The 22,266-nt window shown below is 37.1% G+C and overlaps 1 pseudogene; it reads right to left on the bottom strand.

Annotated features, from left to right (window-relative positions):
- Positions 1-20,452: 20,452 nt before the first annotated feature.
- LOC149261392 (arginine decarboxylase-like) lies at positions 20,453-22,059 on the bottom strand (annotated as a pseudogene).
- Positions 22,060-22,266: the final 207 nt, after the last annotated feature.

Raw genomic sequence — 22,266 nt, 5'->3', positions numbered from 1 at the left:
GATGTAAGCTATTAACAGATGTGAGAGAGATCGCCGATAATGATAATGATTCTCAAGGTACTACAGTACATTCTACATGGTGTGAATAGATGTTTTGATGTCGAACACCATACAAATTCTTTCGGTCAAAGGCTAGTGATGTCAACTTATCGCCGGAAGTGAGAAACTTGCCATTGATGTATGCAAGCCCTAAGGTACTGGAAGGGTGTTTCTAATTCAACTTCCTGGATAATGTTCTCATGTTGACAAGAAGCGACTCGTCGTAGGAGGGCCTCGATGTATCCCCCATCAACGACATGAAACGAGTGTAATGATTTTGAAGACAAAATGTGACTAATGACATAAGGTTTAGGAAAGGCGGTCATGACAATGAAGGTTTATGAGTATTGCAAAGGATGAAGTTTATTGAGTGACTTCTCTTGAACATGTTGGCGACACTGAATGAATTAGCAGCATTGACCCAAAACCAAAGTGATGGATGGTGTGATAGACCATAGGTATGATAACTATCAAGAAGATAAACCAACCCAAATAGTCACATAGATGAAGTGAAAGTGTCATGTTCAAGAGCGACTTGCTACCATAAAGTGATTTATTCCTCTTCCCATTTTCCCCAGTCATTGTTGACCAGTACCTCTTTATTTTTTAACAAGCTTGAGGAGGATAACATATTCTTATTGTATAATTCCACCCTTCGAGTGAATCCATCGCTATGTGATGTTTTAATGAGTCTAGCGAAGGTGAAACTCGGTCTTGTCATGATGGACAAGTTTGTCGCTATCTGATATTTTAACAAGTTTAACGACAATGAGAACTTGGTCCTTTTCATGTTTAAAGAGTTTGTAAAGGGACAAAAAGAAAACTCCACAAATTCTTTTTCGTAAATTTCTCTCTCAAGTCTGAAAAAGTGTAAAATAATACAAGAGATAACCTATTGATCATGTTCGATCAATGTATTCCTTTTTCGTAAGTAATCTATCTTAGTCCGGAAAATGGTTAAACTTATACTAAGTAGATGTCATTTCCAATCCGTTTACGAGCTGAAAAGGACAAGCTCTCAGAAATCTTTTCATATTTCGAGAGTCTAAGAAGAGCTTAAAGAGGAGTCCACTTAGAGGAACGAGTGGTGTCTAGGAGAGCAACTGGTTCCGGTGATGTTGGAACTTCTCAAAACATGTTAATTTATGTGAAGAGGTTGGCTAATAAGACCACTCATCGCAATTGTTCCTCAAAAAGGGTAAAACAACCAAGTGAAAGCGTATGATCAGCCAAGTAGATAGTGATGATGGAAGGAGAAAAACAAAGGCTCATCTAACGAAAGAGGCTGATAGAATGGCAATTAGGAGGGTTAAAATGGAGATGGGTTCATTTTTACATAAGCTTGAAACATAAGGAACTATGCTTGGCTTCAGTTTCATGTTTACACAAGCTTGAAATGAACAACTATGCTTGGATTCAGTGTCATGTTTACACAAGCTTGAAATAAGAAAAAACTATGCTTGAGATTGGTTTACATGCCCCCAGCATGATGACTCAATTCTAGGTGCATGCCCCCCAAGCTTCAAAGCATTCACGTAAGTAGACTACTAATGGCTATGAGGTGGATCGAACGAAGGTTCATTTACGAGATCAAATGAAAGACTCGACTGGGATTTTACGAGATCTAATCAAAGTCTCAAATTAGAACTTTTCTCCAGGGGACCTTGTTTCATTTTTTAATGAGCTTGACACAAGAAAAGGAACTCTGCTCAGATTCCTTGTTTCATTTTTTAACGAGCTTGACACAAGACAAGGAACTATGCTCTAGGACTTGTTTCATTTTTTAATGAGGTTGACACAGTAAAAGAACTATCCTCATATTCCTTGTTTCATTTTTTAAGAGCTTGACACAAGACAAGGAACTATGCTCATGGTTCCTTTGATCACAACTCATAAGAGCTCATGACTTCCAAGAGGTTCTCATCAGATGGGATAACAATGCTTTTGAAGGGATACAAAGCAAGGAATCAATTGGATAGATCTAGTTCCAATGCCCCTATTACATAATGCACAACATCACGGAATTGATTGTCAGTTGATGTAGGTGTGGAACGAGTTGCCACATAATTGACCCATGGCAGGGAAGATACCATTGGGACAAAAGGACCATTTAGGGAAGATGGTTGATTGGAAGCCATATTTGGACTGGGAAATGAAAGTTGGTCAATTGTGACAATTCTGCCTTCATGTGGGAAACACATCACTCGAAAGAGTGTTGAAACAATAGCTCCCATGTCATAAACATAGTCGCACCCAAGAAGTAAATTGTAATCTAAAGGCCCTGGGACTACCATCACATTGAGAAAACAATTTTCCCTCCCAAATTAATAGGAAACTGAGGAAGGATCCCTAATGGTTGACTAGTTCCTCTGTTAAAAGCCAACAGATTCTAGGTAACAGGCACAAGTGGTGGTGAACCGAGCGCTTGCCAAGTAGTGGAGGAAAGGAAACTCACAAATGCACCTTCATCTATAATAGTGCTAGATACAATCATATTATAAACATGTATTATGATCTGGAAAGGCACATAAGAAGGAAGACGAGATCCTACCAGTCAATTCCAATCAAAGGAAGTGACCAGACTAATTGGAGGGGGTACCGTAAGAACGAAAGAATTACCTCCTTGAGTTACGAGAACGAGAGGATTTTCATCCTGTCTTGATGGAACAAGAGGGTTGCCTCCAAGCTCATTGGAATCTAAAGAAACAAAAAGAACTTGAGTGGTATCATACTCACTCTCTATGGGTAAGGTACCATTAACTGGAGGTGAAATCGGGTCAACTGTTTCCTCAACCTATGATTGGTTAGGTATAGACTCCTGGGATTCACATTCAGAGAGAGTGGGTTTGACTGACAATTGATTTGGGTCAGTCACTTCATCAACTAGTGAAGGATTAAGGGAAAGTCTCCTGTAACCAGATGGAAGTCATTGCGGAGAAGCATGACGGTTATCCAACACTTTTTGGGCTTCATCCAGATAGGGACAAAGGTGAATGGGGTGATTCCCTTTGCATAACCTATAGGGAAACTTAACTTTACACTTCTTTCCATGAACTTTACTACCACTAGTTGATGGTGTGTCACCAGCATGATCTCCAGAAGTTGATGACAGAGGATGATGTGAACGAGAAGAGCATTCTTCTAGCATCTGAGAAATACCAGAACAATTTCAAAGAAGATGGTCTCTCGTACACAGTTTGCAAGGATATCGAAGTTTGTGAGGCTTATCGGACGGTTTCTCATAAGAAGTTGCATTTCAAGCAATGGTTGCTTGGTTGTCCCCCTGCTGAATTTTCTTCTTCTTCTGATCCACCTGGTTACTAGTGTCAATACTTTCACAAGGCAAAGAGGAAGAAGGGGAGGAAGAAACAACCGACGGATAAGGTAAAGGGTCAACTTTAGGATCAACTAGAGGTTGATTTTTCCAGTTGTAGGAATATTCACTTACGGGGCCAAGAAGGTTGAGAACAACCGTACTAGCAAGCCGATGGTAAGTCCTGGAAGGGACTAATATTTTCGAAAGGAGGAAATGGACTAGGATTCCCATCAAAAGGAATTCCTTGATCAGTGGACTCCAGAGTTGTTGCCATATGTCTCAACCTAAGATCAACTAAGGAGTGTCGTGGAAGATGTTATCCGCGGTAAATTAATTTTATTTTAATCAAAATAACATAACACAACAAAAGAGGAATAATCTAGGCAAAAGGATTACCAAGTAACTGTGAACTGCAATATACTGCCTCAGTAAACCAAGGACTTAACATACGTGCAGGAAATCTCCCCGAATGTTGTTTTCAGTGTATCATAGTATACAAGGCGGCTGACTCGGTTACCTATCGATGGATAGCAACCTAATGTAGTTCTCCCATATATACCTGAAAGTACATGGAGGCCCAATCCGTGTTAGCGTTGTCTAATGCGAAACCACATAGTGAGAACATTCCTTTATACTTTTCGTATTATAACACCACCCGATATACCTGAAATTACATGGACAAGCTACGATATAATTACATATGTGGGATGTGGTATCACACTCGGAATGTATCGCAGACCATTAGCGACAACTGATATGTTTAACGACGCCGGAACACATCTCTAGCCTAGACCTCTAAATGTTATGCGTTAAGTTACAATGCTTTATTAGGTTAATTGAGATAACTTTTAAGTTGATATTCTTAAGAATTTCCCTTTCAAGGTTCACCACGTGGTGTATGTTTGCAATTCCTAGAATGCAACTAACATGAGAAACATTCTTTCATTCAATTAAAAATGAAAATAGTAGCTAGTAAGGGATAGAGCAATCAGATCTTTGACAAAGAGCAAAGAACACACCTAATGCAATTTCCCTAGCTATTCCTATCAAGAATTCACAAACTACAATATGCACAGTGCAAGTTTTTCTTTTCAGTCCCTTTAGTGTTTAGATGAACAAAAAGGAACTAGATTTACAAACGATCAATCAATGATTTTCACAAGAAACAAAGACTTTACAACAGTTTCTTTTTCAAAGAAATGAAGACTTTACGACAATTCTTTTTCAGAAAAGTAAATACTAATCAATGTAAGCTAACTTTGACAATGAATTGATAATGATAAAGAAATATCTTAAGAAACACTAAACAATCAAGGTCAAAGTAGGGCTAGGAGAGGAAATGCAAATTGATTTCAGAGGCATAAAAAACTTTGATCTTTTAGCAAACAACATCAGAAGCAACTTTGGAAAAATCAAGCAAAAGATGGGTTTTTTATCTTGAGAGGGACCAACGGAGGTCTGGGTGGGAGACACTGCGCTGTAGAGCACAGTCTCTAAGCCAAGGGTGCACTGGTACCAACACATTCCTAGAATAGGCATTCTAGTGCAAATTTCGACCAAAAAAGCTTCAAAATGACTGAAAAGAGATAAATGAAGTCAAGTAAAGTCTACTAGGATGCAATATGATAAGGATAAACTACCAGGAACGATGGTCGATCCCTAGTATGGTCGCCAATTTTTTATATGGAATTTGTATCTACAGATAAACACATTTTCCCTAAGTGGGTAGCTACACTTAGAACAACAAAAAGAAAGTAGTTTAAAATTTTCCTATAGTAGAGAGATGAGATGAAGGAACTAAATTGTAGTCTTTTGCTTCCTTGATCTCCTTTGAATTTCTCCTGTCACTTCCACTTGAACTAAATCTGCTCTAATGGTACCTGTGCAACAGAAATGTAAGAAACAACGATCAAAGCATATATGATCTATCTAGTATAAACCAATGGAATCAAAAACATTCAAAAACATAATCATCATAGATATGAAAAATAATATGATAAAAGGAATAAACACTTTATTAATGTAGAAGGAAGAGTTTCACCCAATACAGTTCGATCCTGTGCCACTCATCCAACTTTAGTCCAACCCTCATCACACCAAAAGCACACCAATCCAGTAGCATATCATTGCCTGACATGAACTCAAATCTCAAACCAACATAATTTCTCTACAATATTCAGATTCTAGCCTCCTGATCACTATGATGAGTGGTCAATTTATAGGGAAATGGAGGTGGTTATTTCATAAATTGGGCATTGAATGGCCTTCCAAAATTGGAGTTAGTTTCCATGGAGAAAGGGATGATAGGATAGAGGGGTAATTGATCCATAGCCTATCCAAAGTCAACCTAGATAAGAGCTGGGCATCCTTCTAGAATACTCTAGAATCAGATAATATTCCCAGAATCCAATGTCAATTTCACTCATTCTCGCTCAGCACAGGTCAAAGAGGGGCTAAGTGCACTACAGTGCAGGCCTGAATGGGCCTACCTTCTCTGCAGCGCATTTACCCCTGACCAAGGATGTGCTGGTGTCCCAAGGAGGTATTTCAACAGGGTTTCAAGCTAGGAAACTTTCAAGGATGGAAGCATTCAATTTGAGGACTTGTCTAGGGCATGTAACAACTAAATTAGGGTTTTATGAGCGCTAATTGTATTGATCTGAATGTCGGCAGTGATGTGCCCAAATAGACCTATAACAACACCCAACATAACTAAGGAAATGGGGTAATTTCAAGCTTGTGATCTAATTCAATTCTGCCCTGCCCCGCCCCAGGGTTACACCTTTTTTTGCCAACACATCCACAATAGAATTCCAATGCCTAAACACATGAAAGAATTACAAGTGATCAAACATGTAGGTGGAGGTGAGAATTTGTTGAGTGAGTGGAGGTGAGAATTCGTTGAGTGAGGGGAGGGGACTCACACCTAATTTTTTTCCTTACCTTGGTCAATTATCAAATGACTAACATGGAGTCTTTGAAGACTAAGAGGCTAGTTATTTCATGATCATTGGCTATCTCCAATCCTTTCCATAATGCCAAATACTCTACATGGTTAATTGATGCAAAACTGATACCCCAAGCAAACTGAAATTATTTATTTATTTTATTTATTTATTTATTTTTATTTATTTTTTTTCCGTTTTTCCGTTGGGGTCAAAGAGAACCCCTTCCACTCATATTGTAGAAATTATGGTGTAGATTTGCAACTACTCATGGAATTTTCATCAAAACCACAAGGCACAAACCTACTCTACTGCTCTGTGGAATTCAATTCATAATTTAGAACATCAATAAAAAACATGCAATGAGAAAAACACACATGCACACAATATTTTTCCAAGGGAAAGCAATATGATAAAAACCCCTATGCCCGCTTGCATTAATCTGATGAAAAGAGATGTATTGCAATTTCTTTGCTCAACTGAGTACAACATGCAAGTAAATAACATATCTCTCTGCTCACTGAGAAGTTCTAACCCTGGATTAGTCAATTTCTACTTCTTCTTGAGCCCCTATTTCCTTGCACAATTCCTTGAGAAATTAGGCCCCTATTATTTAGGAAGTTCCTCAAATTGATTGCACAATTCCCAAGGTTGATAATATGAATGCATGAAACACATGTACACTCAATAGTAGTCTACATCTAAGTTACACTGCCATGGAATCTCCACCACAACTAGGGAACTAGAATTCTCTGGAGGCACTAGCTATTTTGGGTTGATTAATCAGTTAACTAGAAGATCACTGAGTTAGACTAAAGTCCCACTGCACAACTGACCTTCCACAAGTTCCTCCAACAGTTGGAACTATTTTAACTAAAAACAAATTGAAATAAATGACCTTGATTTCTACAAATAAGCAATCACACATGCTTAAATGAACTCTAACTCCTCCAACTCGAATTTACTAAGTAAACTGGGTGACACAAGCCATGTCACACAAGTTAACTACATCCAAGTTGTCTGCTAATGTGGAAATTCAAAATTTCTCAATTTAATCAAGGAAAAATCAAATTGAGAATTTCTTGCTACATTTTTCAACACTCCCTCTTAGCAAGAAACAAATTATCAGCCACCCCTATCCTACAACAGTGGAACTAGAACTTCCCTCTTAATAAGGGCTTTGTCAAAATGTCAGCATATTGTTCCTCTGTCGGAATGTATTGCAGCAACATTATCTGCCTCTGCACATAGTCCCACAAATGGTGATACCGAATACCTATATCCTTGGATCGATCGTCAAATACAAGATTCTCAAATAGCTTGATGCAACTTTGATTATCACAGTAGATCATAATTGGATCCATCATTTGATCAAATAGTCCTACAAGTATCTTTCTCATCTAGATCACCTCACATGCTACTTGACTTGCAGCTATGTATTTTGCTTATGTCAAGATGGGCACCATGGATCTTTGATTCCTGCTATACCAGGAAATCGTTACGGAACCAACACTGAAAATTACACCTAATGTACTTTTTCATTCGAATGGACTCCTTGCCCAATTTGCATCTGTGAAGCCACACAACTTCACTCCCTCTGTTCATTTGTACCATAGTCCAAACTGGGTAGTGCCTCTAAGGTACCATAAAACATGTGTAGTTTCCTTCCAAAATAATTTGGATGACCTAACCATAACTTGAATCAGTTGGTTGATTGCATAACACATATATGGTCGTGTTTTCATGAGATACACTAGTGAACCCACTAGCTACTGATAAATGGTAGCATCCACTTTCTCACTTGAAATAACATCCTCCTTCCTCTAGTTGGTCACTAGAGGTGTCTCCATAGGTTTACAACTCTCCATGCGGAATATTTGTTGTATCTCATTTTCATACTTTCCTTGAGACACAAATAGTTCCCCACCACATTCCCATACTTCCAACCAGAGGAACTAGTGCGTGAGACCCACAACATTCATTTAAAATTCCCTTGCAGGGTCCTCCTTGCAAGATCTGATTAGCTGCTCATCACCAATCAAAATAAAATCATCAACATATAAGACAATAATAATAAATTTACCTTCTACCAAGATGTGATAGAGGTTTGCATCCACTTCACGTTTAGTGAAGCCCAAACCGTTGAGATAACTATTGATCCCGGTGTACCAAGCACGAGGTGCTTCTTTGAGACCGTAAAAAGCTCACTTGCGTATGCACAAATGAGACTCTTAATCAAATGTATCAAAACCTTTTAGTTTCTCGATGTACACCTCCTTCTCAATAACCCCATTGAGAAATGATTTTTTACATCCATCTGGTGGATCTTCCACCCCATCTACGCAACCAGAGCAAGAATTGTTCTAATGGATGAATACCTTGCTACTGGAGCAAAGGTCTCCTCATAGTCAATTCCCTCAACTTGAGAGAATCCTTTGGCCACAAATTTGGCCTTCTACTTCTCTGTGCTTTTGTATGCTACATGCTTAACCTTGAAGATCCATCTAGAACCCACAACGAATTTATATGTTGGTCTTGGGATCACTTCCCAAACACTATTCTTTATAATGGATTCATATTCCCACAATATTTCATCAACCCATATAGGTTTCTCTACCGCTTCCTCAAAAGAGGATGGCTCGATCACAAGATCAGTCATTAGAGCCATGTAGCCAGTGTACCGTTCATGTGACCTTCTCTATCTATGAAAATTTTAAGGAGCTACCACATTCTCCCTCACATCCTACACAAGTCTATCAACTTCCCTGGCTCTTTCTCTGCATTATCTGGATGGCTCTTCTTGAGAGGATGTCTTCACTCTCTGCTCCTCAACTTGTGGTTGCTCCACATCTTCTTGAGGCTTCTTCTTTGGAGCTAAAAGCTCCTCTTCTGGTGGGATATGAAGCTCCCTCTCAAGAGAGCACCACATCACTTTCTCCTCATCAAAATTTACATTCCTTCGCACAATTTTCATTATGAGGGATGACAAGTACACATAATAGTTGTGAAGAGTTTTCGTGTGACCCACAAATACCCCCAACTCTATTGTCATCTCAAGATTCTTCCTTGATTCTTTGGAGACATGGAAATAAACAAAAGCTCCAAAAATCCTGAAGTGCAACACATCCATCTTCCTCCTTGTAAAATCCTCCTATGGTGTAATCATATCGAGAATCCAATGAGGACTTTGGTTATGCAAGTAGACTTATTTTTTGCATGCCTCTACCTACAAATGAAAATATAGGCCTTGGTCATGTAACATAGCTCTCACAACGCCCACAATGCTATGGTTCTTTCTCTCATCCACCTCATTCTTTTGTGGGTTGTGGGGTGTTGTCAACTCTCTTCGAATGCCTTCTTTTACATAATTTTTTGAATTCATTCGAGACATACTCACCTCAATTATCACTCCTAATATCCTTCACCTTCTTTCCAATTTCTTTCTCAATCAGTGCCTTGAATTCTACGAACTTGGAGAATGTCTCATGTTTCTTCTACATGAAGAAGATCCAATAGTTCCTTGAGAATTCATCAATAAAAATGACAAATTGTTTGTGTCTGACAGCGGAGGCTGTTGAGAAAGGTCCACAAAAATCAAAGTGTATCCTTTCCAAGACTGCATGTTCTTTGTTACCCTGATCTTGGAATGTGGATTTTGTGTACTTCCCCAAAGTACATCGTTTGGATACATCCTTCTGCCCAAGTGCTCCTTTGGGGAGGCCAGTGGTTATTTGCTACATAATCTTCAAGGTACCATGATGCAAATGGCCAAGTATTTAAAAAAATTTCTACTCTATGACACCATGATGTAGAAATGGCTCTGCACATTCTCCACCTTAGTGCTTAATGTAACAAAATCTTCCACATCTAGCTTATACAATTTCTTCACATGAACCCCGATCTGCTTCACCTATCTCGTGGCTATGTGTCTCAGGAATGCTTTCCCTTTGCTGAAGATCACATCATAACCACGGTCTTCCAAAACAAAAACAGATATGAGATTCTTATTTAGGCATGGAACAAACATGACATCCTTGAGTCTGAGATGGGAGCCCGAATCCCTCTGAAAGGTGATTGTACCAATCCCAGTTGCGTTGTACTTTTTGTCATCCCCCAACTCGATGTGCATCTAGAGATCTTTCTCCTCCAAGTCATTGAAAAAGTATCTACACCCTGTCATGTGGAACGAGGCACTAAAGTCTAAGTACCACATGCTCCCCATCACTATGTTGGTCATGCATGTGATAAGGGTGAATTCAAGCTCGAACTATGAAGCCAAAGCTTCACCGACTGCTCCTCCTGAGGTCTTCTTTCTTGACTTTTTGTGTGGACACTTTGTGGCATAGTGCCAAATTCATGACAGTTGAAGCATTTAATTTTGGACAAATATTTCTTCTTGCCCCCTTGGTGATCTAAAAATGGAGGAGGTAGTCAATTTCCTCTTCTCCAAAAACAAACAAGGATCGTTCCAATGCTTTGTAAGGAAAAATTGGTCTTAACATAAACATGTTTTCCAAAATTTCTCTTCAAGTTATGAGTTAGTCTTCACATGTAAACTTAAACGTAAATAAAACAACATCACATAACTCATACGGGTATTCATGAAGAGCATAACAAAATATTTGGTGACGGAGTTCACCCCTCTTGGGCTACATCTTCAGGCTTGCCAACATAGCTAGACCGCTCCACATATTCAGTGGAAAAAGGAGTACATAAAAGTTTGTTGATAAACATGTGTTTATTTCTCCTTCAAGGAAATGTTATCCTGCAAAAAAATCTCACATAAAACAACACGACAACCTATAGTCATCATTAAAACATCAATAACACAAGACGTCTCCTACAAATAACCTATACTCCAACTGAAAATTAGCATACATGAGGATATAGGCACTTCAATTCCACATTGAAGGACAAATAGAAAACTTTCCTCAACAAGACATAGTGAGAAAAGTATAAAAGAGTTGAACCCTACAAGTAACAATTGTTGCAGTAAAATTCTGAAGGTAAGAAAACCCCTACAAGGCCTTCTCCATGCTCAAACACCTTCAAGAACTGCTCCAAAAACCTAATTGATCCATACACCCTTGGACTTGAACTTGCAAAAGACTCCTTAGATGTGCTCAAATTAGCAAATAGAGTTCACCATTGGATCTATAATGTCCAAAAACCCCTAAGTAGACTCTTCTTGAGCTCCAAAAGGACAAAAAATCACAAAGATATGACTCTACAAGCTCTCCATGTAGTTATACTGTTATCTATCCTAAAAATTGGACCAAAAAACTAACTGTCCCACAACTCTGCCCTATTTTCCCCTAACGAGGTGACAATTTCACCCTCCGACGGTGCAATTTGTTGAATAATTAAATCTACCAATAACCCTTGTGGGCAAAAAACCATGCCACATGGCCCATATGGTCGTGGGCTGGGCCTTAATACCTGCCCTCACGGGCAGGCTAGCACCTTAAATTTCGGGTGTGGTTACATTAATTTTCACGGGACCAAGGGTCGAGTCAACAACTCGCCCTTCCAGCCAGGACCCTTAACTCCACGTTTTGTGGTCTTGTGCGGTGGAATATGCCCTTGGGCCGAGGCTTAATCTTTGCGCCCTCCACCGAGCACTTGTTGAGGTTTTATGTAGGTAAGGTGACCAAGGGCTGGGCTAGTGGTAAGCCCCCTTTCCATTAGTGCCTTCTAGTTAACGTCTATGGTCTCATGGTGGTCAGGTGACCAAGGGTCGAGCCAAAATATGACTGCCTTCGCTGTTGGTGCTTTCCACGTTAATGCTGGGTCATATGACATAGCCCTCACCGAGGGTCAAGGCTGGCAGCCCGACCCCTCTCCAAATGAGCACCTTTGAAAATTTAATTAGAGGTTTTGCTCTATGCATATTAAGAATCACAGCGTAGCCTAATGGCAAGGCCCTGTACTGCTACCCCAGAGGTCGGGGGTTTGAGTCTTGCTTGGGGTTCTATCCAACCATGCCCAAAATTTTAATACGCTCCGAGGTACGACGTGGCAACCTGCAATTGGGCCATGTGGCACCATTTCATTGGTAGACTCTCAACCAATAAAAAAGAACCAAAACTCCATAAACCAAAACCTGCCAAGTGTTAGTACCAGGTTGGTCCATACCTGCACAGTCACCTTGCTGACTCAACTGTACGGTCACCCAATCAGAAGACCTGCTTCTTTTTTAGTTGTTGGGCCAAACGATCAGAACCCAATAACTTGAGCATATGGTGTCAGATTTTGGTGAAACGAACATCGTTGGATTCATAACGACGAGCATTTTGACTTGATGTTGGTTTGTTTCAAGAATTTATGAGTATATTCATTTTTGAGCTAAAATTTGATCACCTGATCACTTGGCTACATTCCGGTTTAGTTTCAGATTTCTTCCCTTTTCCATGCTTTCCTTTTCCAAGTAATGCAAAGTTTTCTTCATCCTCTCCCTTGGATGAAGTTCCATCTTTATTATTCTGACTTATCTCCTCCTGTACCAAATTAGACCATAAGCGTTCCCAATTTGGTAGTTTGTCCCTCCAGTTCACCGAATCTTGGTAGCTATGCCATCTCTTGGGAAGTTCTAGAAGGGCCAGGCTTGCCAAGTCATCATCTAAAATGGTAATACCAACTCCTGCAAGCTCATCACAAACTTGTGTGAACCTGCTCAAATACTACTGAATAGTGTCATTCTTTTGCATCTTGATATTTCAAAGTTTATCCTTAAGCGACAATTTCCTGTGGTTGTTGCTACTCTGGAATAGATCTGTCAGTTCCTACCACATTGCATAAGGATTTTCTTTCCCATGGTGATTTGTGACAATGTGGTCTCGCACTCCCTCTAAGATTATTCTCGTCACCTTGTCTACATGTTTTTTCCATTGGGCTAGGTTATGGGCATCAAATTCTGATGTTTTTCAACGTATCTCTTGATGTATTCTAGCAAGCCATTATTATCAAGAACCGCCTCCATGCGATCCTTCCATGCAATGAAATTTGAGCTTCCTTCCAAGGCATACCCTAATCTCAATCCATTAAAGGCCATTCTCCTAAATTTGAGGAGATCCTGCTACACTAAAGTTGCAAATTCGAACCTCCTGAGACACAACTTCGAAATTCCTGTTCTAATGTGAATCCTGCTTTGATATCATTTAGAAATCATGGTGTATATTTTCAACTACTCATGAAATTTTAATTAAAATCACAAGACACAAACCTACTCTACTGATATGCAGTATTCAATTCACAATTTAGAACATCAATAAAAAAACATGCAATGAGAAATAACACACATGCACACAATATTTTTCCAGGGGAAAGCAATATGCTAAAACCCCCTATGTTTGCTTGCATTAATATGATGAATAGAGATGTATTACAATTGCTTTGCTCACCTGAGCACAACCTCCAAGTGAATAACCTATTTCTCTGCTCACCGAGAAGCTCTGACCTATACTTAGTCAATTTCTACGTCTGCTTGAGCCCTTATTTACTTGCGCAATTCCTTGACAAATTAGGCCCCTATTATTTAGGAAATTTCTCGAATTGATTGCACAATTCCCAAAGTTGATCATTTGAATGCATGCAACACCTGTACACTCAAGACTAGTTTACAATTCAGATTACACTTCCTTGGGATCTCCACCACAATTGAGATACTCAAATTCTCTACATGCACTAGCTATTTTGGACTGATTAATCAGTTAACTGAATGATCACTAAATTAAATTAAGAAAATATTTCTTAAAATTTATATACACAACATTGCAATGAGGCTTTGAGGCTTTGATAAGTAAACCTTAACAAACTCGTAAAAAATGATATCCACTCATATTATAAATTTTTGGACAAATTTGATTCTCATTAAACGTAAAGAAATGTATGGTTGTAACATACATGCGACATATGAGGTATATCGTTTGGACATGTAATATGCAAAGATGAGATAATCACGGTGATTAAGATTATTTAACCTTATTATTTATATATATAATATCATATTAAATTAATTTATATGGTTTTATTTAAATACATAATAAAATGGATAGGTATTTTTAATGGGATGTCAAAATTTTCTTGTTATAAGGATTATTTGAATTTTTGAAAAAGAAATTGGTCAAAATCTCTATGGCAAGAATTTTTTAAAATTATTCATGAATGTATATTTTTATATTTTATCAATATAATAAAATAAAATAAAATAATATTAAAGTGTTTAATATCTTTCATGTAGTGATTAATTCATATAATAATAATAAGATTATTATTATTCAATTTTAAGGTCATTGTTAAGCCATACACTATGAGATCTTTTTGTTTGTGGGAAAAAAAGACTCATTTTTACTAAGTTTACGAAGACATACATATTTTACTTCTCTAGTTTTGAACCTATGACCTTTTAGAAGGAAACACATACTCTTAACTATTAGACCCACAGAAGCTTAATAATATCAAATTCTACTAGATCTCAAAGATTTTGTTTTGTAAAATAGTCAATATGTAAAAATGATGATATTGGAAAGAGATACCAAAATAAATCTAACCATATCAAAATTTAATTGAACTCATATAAGATGTGATCTTTAAATGATTTTAACAATTTAAATGTTCACAAATCATTTTTTAAATTATAAATTAATTTTACAAAAAATAAATACATTAACAAATAAATAATAATAATATAAAATAACATATAAACTTTATTAAATTTATAAAAAATAAATATTAAAATTCTTGAAAAAAATATTTGAAAAAGAATAAATTCACATAAATTAATATTATTATAAATATTTCATAATTAATAAAATCATGTTTATCATCCATTACAAATATAAATAACAATAATTCATACACATATAAATAACAAAAAAATTTTTGAGAATAATAATTAAAGAGAAAGAAGGATAAAAATAGAAACACAAAACTAGTCAACCTTGTTTATGTATATGTTGATGTACCAAATATGATCATTAATGTTGTTGTGTTGGCTCAATAAAGAAAAAATTAGCATGTCACCCTATCTTGTATGCAAGAAAATAACTATTCAATTACATAATGATAAGGTTTAGGTATTATTTTTGTATTACACCATTTTTAATAAATATATGTTATTTCTCAGGAGATACGATAATTTTTGTATAATTAAAAAAAGTTAAAAGTTATGAAGTTTGTATATTACATATAAATTGGCGAGCCTTCGTATAAGTTTGGACCAGATAAAATATCAAGAATGCGTACTATAGCATGAAAGATAAAAAAAATCGTAAAAAATTTATAGATACAATGATTAAGTGGAAACTTTCATGCCAAGAGTTCAAAGAAATTCTTTCAAGTTGATCCATGGTGGAAAAATTAATATAAATAATACAAAACTAGAGTAACTAAATGAGACAATAATCAAAGTATTGCATAACCATTACATAGAGATGAAATACCTTTGAGGTCCATCATACCAAGCATACCCTTTGAATTATACCCTTTGAATTATAGAAAATTCAATTTATAGGGCCATTTCTCATGCTAGGAAGGAGAACTAGAGAAAAATATGTGATCACCCTAACAAATATTTAAGAAAACGTGTGGAACCATAGCCAAACAAAAATTGCACTTCAATGATTACAATAAAATTTATTTTTGAAAATATTATTATCTTCATTGGGTAGCCTCTCACTCTCGTAAGCGACTAAGGGAGACATTCCATAGATGACAGTGTTAAGTACTTCATATTTGAATTATAGATCGTAGAAAGAGTTCCCCTTATCATCACAAGTCTTAGTGAAAGGATGAACAAAAGTGTGCAAGATAAATATAGATGATTCATTGATGAAGTTCTAGCAACCTTAGGGCAATAGAACATTATACAAAATGACGATAGGTCAAACACCCTTCAAATTAGCGTATAGACAAGAGGTAATGATACCACTTCATTTTGGAAATCAATTAAGTAGACTTACTCAAGTTTGGGGATTTGAAATAAGTATAACAAAAGAAAAGTGGCTTTACTAATTGAACAAATTAAAAAAAGATCAATAGATATCCTTATTTCATCAATACATTTATAAGAAATAGTAGAAAGCAAATATGCCAAAAAGAGAACTTTTAAAAATGGATACCTATGATTACTTTATGATAGTAAAATAAAGGGTAAGCTAAGAAAAATAGTAACTTGACTTAATCCTTAGATAGTTTAAGTTATCAAAAGAAAAGGAGAAGTTTAGCTACAAATATTGTGACATCTTCTGTATTAAAAATGGTCTTGTTTCAATTAGTAGTTGGTTGTAGATTGGTGCAATTATCATGACAACAAATCAATCCAAATCAATCTCTTGGCTTTGCATGGATTTCAAAACTCTTGGTTTCTGCATCAAAGTACACAATAAGGTAGTTTCCTACCCGAATTATGAGGTATGTTACAGTACCAATCTTTCATAGTTCCTAGTGATCTAAGCTCATTATGACCTAAGTTCTTGCAGCAAGGTTATCAACCAGCAAGCATAATTTCATCTGGCATGTAGTTTACATATAACTTTGTCCATGACTCCCAAAATCCATTAGATTACCCTCTAACGCAAATCAAATATTACGTTTTTGTTGGAAAACAAATCAATCTTAATCAATCTCTTGGCTCTCCATGGCCTTCAAAAGTCTTAGTGTCTACATCAAAGTACACAATGAGATAAATATCCTAGGCCATTGAAGCATATCCATACCAATCTTCTCGATAGGCTACAGAAAGGATTCAATCTTTGAAGGCATTGCTTAACTGGGAGTTATGCAATCCCCTACAAACCCAGTAGTTAAACCACTGTAAGGGGCCATTCTATCAGACTCAGAAGATGCCATAGAATGTATATCTGAAATCTGATGAAAAGAGATCCCATTCCATGTAGAAGCAAGTAAGTCTTTAGAGTCCCTAACAATACCCAAGTAGCATAATTTAGTACCCAAATAAGAAAAATATATTCTAAAAAATTCTGGTTCCTAAAGATGTGTTGTACATAAAACATTTTCTGTGCATATGGATATTGGCTAAAGGGGAATGATGTGCGGTGTAAACAAAGTGTTTTCTTGATGTAGTTGGGCAACACTTCTCATTGTTTCCTTGGTGTTAATATTATTGAATATTCCATCTCTAGTGGAATCAAGGAGGAACCTTATTTGGGATGATTTCTTAGCAAACAAGAGTGGCATTTGATTAGTGTAGTAACATGTTTTCTAATTTGTAGATAGGTAAATACTGATTCTCAAGTTTCTAACAAGTATTTAAGTACTTTAAGAAGTCAGTTCACGATCTTTTCCCTTTTATAGGAACCATAATGGAACTTGTTCTTTTACCTCTAATGTACCCCACAAACATTGTATGTAGGTATTAAACCACAAATTTTTATGTTGTCATACAATTCTCCAAAATGTTACACTTATTGAAACCCTGTGAGATTTCCTCATGTTCCAATGCAGTAGGTTGAAGTTTTTTTTCGTTGCAAACTTCAACACCAAATATCCCAAGGCTCCTAAACTACTTGCATCCTCTCTCCTTCAAACATCAAATACCTGATCTTCATGGTGATGGGTGAAATTCAACACACAATTTTCTCTACTCCAATCTCTCCCCTCATCCAATCTTAGTGGACAGAAAAAATGGAAATTTGGTTTTGTTAGACCTACTTATTTATAACCTCATATTAACAATTATTTAAATTACATTGTATAACCTATCATGAGTTATTTAGGATTGCAATGACACATTCGAGTTTATAAATCTAGGCAATTTACATCATATTTGAAACTTCATCATATGGAGTTTATATCTGTATAGAAATATGTGTATGGATTTCAAACCAAACAACCTGCAAGCATTAGCCACATAACTTGTTGGACTAGGGTATATTATCTTTTAACATTACCCTGGAAGACATGATTAGTTAATGTACTGTGTTGCACTCCACTTAGCTATTGGGCTACATTTTTCATTATCCATGTTTCTTGTGATAGATGGAACTGACTTGTTTGAGAACAACATACAACCCCTATGAACATCCCCCTAAGACTAAAAAGCCACTCTTCCATCCTAGGGAAATTCAATAGGCCTATAAAAAGATGGTAGACAAAATAAAGGCCAGGCCACATCATTTGTCATTAGATTTATATAATCTAATTCTTAGTAGTCATGTATTAGTCTCGGGCCCATGGATTTTTGTATGCACCTCATTGTTGTAGAATGTTCATATCCACAACATTGGGTTTGGCTATGTTTTATTTCGTGAATGGGAGTTATGCTAGGGAATGCAGTTAGGGAAGGAATTTTGAAACTATGGATATGCAATATTGTTTGTAGCATTTGTGGAGATGTGTTGTACATAAAGCATTTTTTGTGCATAAGGATATTGGTTGAAGGGGAATGATGTGCGGTGTAAACAAAGTGTTTTCTTGATGTGGTTGGACAACACTTCCCATTCTTTCCTTGGTGTTAATATTATTGAATATTGCATCTCTGGTTGAATCAAGGAAGAACCTTATTTGGGTTGATTTATGAGCAAACAATAATGGCATTTGATTAGTGCAGTAACAAGTTTTCTAACTTGTAGATAGGGAAATCCTCATTCTCAAGTTTCTAACAAGTATTTAAGTACTTTAAGCAGTCAGTTCATGATCTTTTCCCTTTTGATCATGGGCCATAATGGAACTTATTCTTTTACCTCTAACATGCCACAGAGACATTATATGTATATATTCAACCACAATTCTCTATGTTGTCATATAGTTCTCCAAAATGTTAAGCTTATTGAAACCCTGTGAGCTTTCCTCATGTTCCAACACAATAGGTTGAATATTTTTTGTTGTTGCAGGCCTCAACACTAAAGATCCCTAGGCTCCTAGACTACTTGCATCCTCTCTCCTTCAAACATCAAATACTTGAGCTTCATGGTGATGGGTAAACTTCAACATACAAGTTTCTCTACTCCAACCTCTCCCCTCATCCAATATTAGTGGAAAATAACATCATACAACGCTAGGGACATCCCCTTGAGACTAGAAAAGCACTAGTCAAAAAAGAGAGACATCCAAAGAGGATTTACTTGTCTGGAGTTGGTCCACAACTCTGTTGGCGCAGATTAACAAGCATAGATGCAAAAGAAAATAGAAAATTCATCACAAAAGGTGATTCGAAAATTCATGTTGATTCTTTAAGAAATAAGATAGAAGGGAAACAAAATATCCAACTTGTAAATTGATACAATATCAAAAGAAATATACCAGTGAATAAGCCAAAGACGATACTGAAGGAGGGAGAAGGAGGAGATGTTCTACCCTAGCCATGTTTAATCTGCTAGTGCACCCATTAACGGTTCAATCTGAAGTTGATTGGCTATAGTGACTCATATTGGGTAGGTTGCATTGATGACAGGTGAGCTTCCTCTCGCTCCTCTAATGAGCCATCTAATGCCTTCAAACATGGACTAGTCCTAAAACGTAAATCGCCCACAATGGGCCATTACTGTTTTCCTTTTTTGGCCAATCCAATGTCCATTTCAATTAGAAATTCACATTTGAAAATGAGGGATCTAAAATCAAGATTGCCTTTTTATCAGAATAGTCAAGAGCAGGTCGACTAACTTTCTAAATCTTGGTTACAACCAAATAAAAGGAACTCACCATTCAAAAACTATAGAATGGCATGTACAATTAACACTAAGAAATGAATTTACATCACATATATATATATATATATATATATATATATATATATATATATATATATATATATATATATATAGATATAGATATATAATTTTATTTTTATTTTTTTTGGTTCCATAATGAAGTTCAAAACATGGTTGTTGTTTTTGCTGCTATAAAACCCTCTATAGATGAAGAAATCACTGACATACCTAACTATACCTAATCCAACTGAAAATTTAGGGAAAATGAATGGTTTATTTTTATCAACGGACCTAGAGTAGGGTTACCAGGTATCATGGTCACAGTCGTGGTCGTGGTCATGGGATTCTTCATCGTCGTTACTGAAGACATAAGAGGTGGATGATGAGGAGGAGAGGTATGGTAGATATTTGAATGTTGAAGGAATGGTGTTAAGGTTAGAGATGGCAGAGTCCAAGTCACAGTCATCATCCAAGTGTAGGGAGTCCTAAATGAGACACTTGAGAGAACCGAACATCATGTTGGGTTCATGCATCATCAAATGAAGAAAATTGGTTAAGGTTCCATCAAGGGTTCCACCATTGTCATCATTAGATATGAAAGTGTCCACCTTGCCATCACTATCACAGGTGAGGTCCGACAGAATGGCACACACAGTGGGTCGTTTGTTGAGCCTATGGATAGGCATCACTGGAAACAACTTCCCAATTTCCCAGAAGTTAGGAATTAACTTGAATATTGACATATTTATGTGACACATGGCGGGCCCTTCTGCGACAAGAAAAGATATGACATCCACATCTCGTCTACAGTGGCTAATGGTTCAAGCCTCAAGTTCCCTTCTTTGAACAAATCTAGGAACCTTGCTTTCATATGCTCTGTGTAGATTTGGTTGTTGTGGAAATCCCCCATGGTAGTATAAGCCTTGACCATCTTATATTCACCCATTAACTCCATAGGAAAAATTTCCACCATAGGCTTTAGACCACTTTCAACCAAAACTACAGATACAAAGTCCTTTTTGTCATGCACAGACACAACATCAAACACCAGAAGAGAATGGTGTGAAACTAGAGCTCTCCCACATTCACTGCATGTGATGAGATGGTTTACCCCTTTCTAGTTACAGGCCATAGGGACTTCCTTGAATACAACTGTTGCATATTCTTCCAGACTGTATGCAACAAACATATAAGTGCAAGAAGACTTGGTACCTTCATAATCAATACCAAGCCCTTCTCCAATGTCAATGATATTCATATCATTGCCCAACTTAACCAACTCACAATATCTATACATCGCTTCACTCACACCATCATTAAGAACTTCAATGCGTGGGATCTAAGACGCAATATGGAAATGAAGAAGCTGGAGACAATCCAACATCCCCAATTTCTGCAATTTCCAAATGATGCCAACAATTTCCAAACTCGTGAGCCCAAATTTTCCCTTCTCACCAGATGTGGCGCCGAAATGGCCACCATGTTTGGTCCTCAACTTGGCTCGAACCCCAATAATAGGCCTCATAGTTAACTTGCAGCTCACACTGAGCACCAAATCCAATTCTTCTTCTTGCTCCAACACAATAATGCAATTAAAATTCAAGGGTATGGTAGTAAGCACCAACGAAATATATTCTTCATCTTTGTATCCATTACAGACAAGCAAAGCCTTAGGGCTTTCTTTACACATGGAAGCCATGGCTAGCAACAACTCTGGTTTCGACCTAGCTTCAAGCCCAAATTCATAGGGCTTCCCAAACTCCACAATGTTCTCCACAACATATCGATCTTGATTGCATTTAATAGGAGAAAACCCTTGAAAAGTCATCCACATTGCAAAATCAAAGGTCGATTGCAGAGATCCCAATATGTGCTTTAGCACATCAAGAAACTTAATAATAAGTAGCGCTGACATTCCCAACCCTCCCAAATATTTGGAACCAACCACCTTCTTGATGAGCTTCATCACATTGATTTCTTCAAAAGGAAGAGTCTTATAACCATGAGGTCGAACAACCCCGTTCCCATTATAATTAACCACAAAATATTGGAACCAGGAGAACATGAAGAGAGACCTCCCTAGGAAAGCCATAGCTATGAAGGGGGTTATGATGGGGAGACTCCACAATTCCTAAGCAAGCCAAGGGAAGCATTCCTTCCCACCTTTTTACTGTCTCTTAGGATTCAGAGCGGCATGGGCCGTTACTGTAATGAACTTCCAATGCAACGTTTACTATAACTGCTCATGATAATCCAACAACATTTTTTTTTCAATCGTCCAACACATCAAATCAATGAC

The sequence above is a fragment of the Pinus tabuliformis genome, chromosome 6, assembly GCF_031772625.1.
Source record: "Pinus tabuliformis cultivar Carrire ecotype Pingquan chromosome 6, CPIR1, whole genome shotgun sequence".
Lineage (NCBI taxonomy): Eukaryota > Viridiplantae > Streptophyta > Pinopsida > Pinales > Pinaceae > Pinus > Pinus tabuliformis.
The sequence above is the reverse complement of the archived record's forward strand: the minus strand, read 5'-3'. Positions and strand labels throughout refer to the sequence as shown.